The sequence below is a fragment of the Nematolebias whitei genome, chromosome 12 (genome assembly GCF_014905685.2).
Source record: "Nematolebias whitei isolate Nwh7 chromosome 12, NemWhi1, whole genome shotgun sequence".
Taxonomy (NCBI): Eukaryota; Metazoa; Chordata; class Actinopteri; order Cyprinodontiformes; family Rivulidae; genus Nematolebias; species Nematolebias whitei.
The window spans coordinates 7,224,681-7,225,735 of NC_056509.1; the positions used below are offsets into that span (position 1 = coordinate 7,224,681).

General features: G+C 44.6%; 1 long non-coding RNA gene across 1 annotated transcript in view; it reads left to right on the forward strand.

Moving 5' to 3' along the window:
• Window positions 1-347: 347 nt before the first annotated feature.
• LOC119418010 overlaps window positions 348-1,055 on the forward strand; it is a 15,679-nt gene continuing 14,971 nt past the window's right edge. Inside the window, exon 1 of the long non-coding RNA XR_005187169.1 lies at window positions 348-401. This is a non-coding gene — a long non-coding RNA (uncharacterized LOC119418010). The remainder of the gene's footprint in view (window positions 402-1,055) is intronic.

Sequence of the window (1,055 nt, forward strand, 5' to 3'; positions counted from 1 at the left end):
GGTTTGTGTCTGTCTGTGTGTGTGTGTGTGTGTGTGTGTGTGTGTGTGTGTGTGTGTGTGTGTGTGTGTGTGTGTGTGTGTGTGTGTGTGTGTGTGTGTGTGTGTGTGTGTGTGTGTGAGCAACGGACTTGGAAAATAAGAAAAAAATAACAGCGTTAACGTGATAAAAACAATTGTCAACGTTAGTCATTTGCTGCGTTAATGCGATAACGCGTTAACGTGCCCAACACTAGTATATAAATGTTTTTATTTTATTTTTTATTAGAAACATACCGGCAGGTTATTGTTGAAACGTGAGGATGTCTGACATGCAAACATTGTCTTTATTGTTGTGTAGGCTGCTGATCTAGAAGAGCTGACCTGTGGTGGAGACGAGACGTGTTCAGCAAGTATTCATTCAGGTACAGTAGTCCCTCGTTTATGGCAGGGTATCCGTACCCTGAAGCCCCACGATAAGTGAAAAACCGTGAAGTAGGAATAGTGGTACAAGCTAGAGCTGTCATTTCTAACCCGGAACCCGGGCCGTGCCAGTCTCGAGCTTTGATGCGGTTTAACGAATCATACAGCACACTGGCCAAAAGGATGGACCAGCACAGAAGAGTGACATCATCAGGCCAGGACTCTGCAGTCTACACTCATCTCCAGGCCAGCGGTCACTCTTTCAGGGATGAAGATGTTCACATCCTGGACAGAGAGGAACGATGGTTTGAGAGAGGAGTAAAGGAGGCCATCTTTGTGAAAAGAAATCGTCCAACATTAAATGGGTGGAGGCCTCCGGGTTCAACTGTCCCCCTCTTAAAATGCTGTGATTGCTAGTATCACTCAACCCCCTGTGAATAGTAAACAGCCACCAGGGTGCTAATGATCCATTGTTAGGCTGATGGTCCTACTTGATCATGTGAACAGCTGGTTTTGGTTGTCAGCAGCAAACTGGTTGATCCACTCTGAGAAGGTGCTATTTAAGAGACTGCGCTGAATACAACACGTCAGACTGAGGAAGTCTTTTGGATGAAAGACAAAACGTATCTACATTTTTTTGCTTTGTTTTTTTTTTT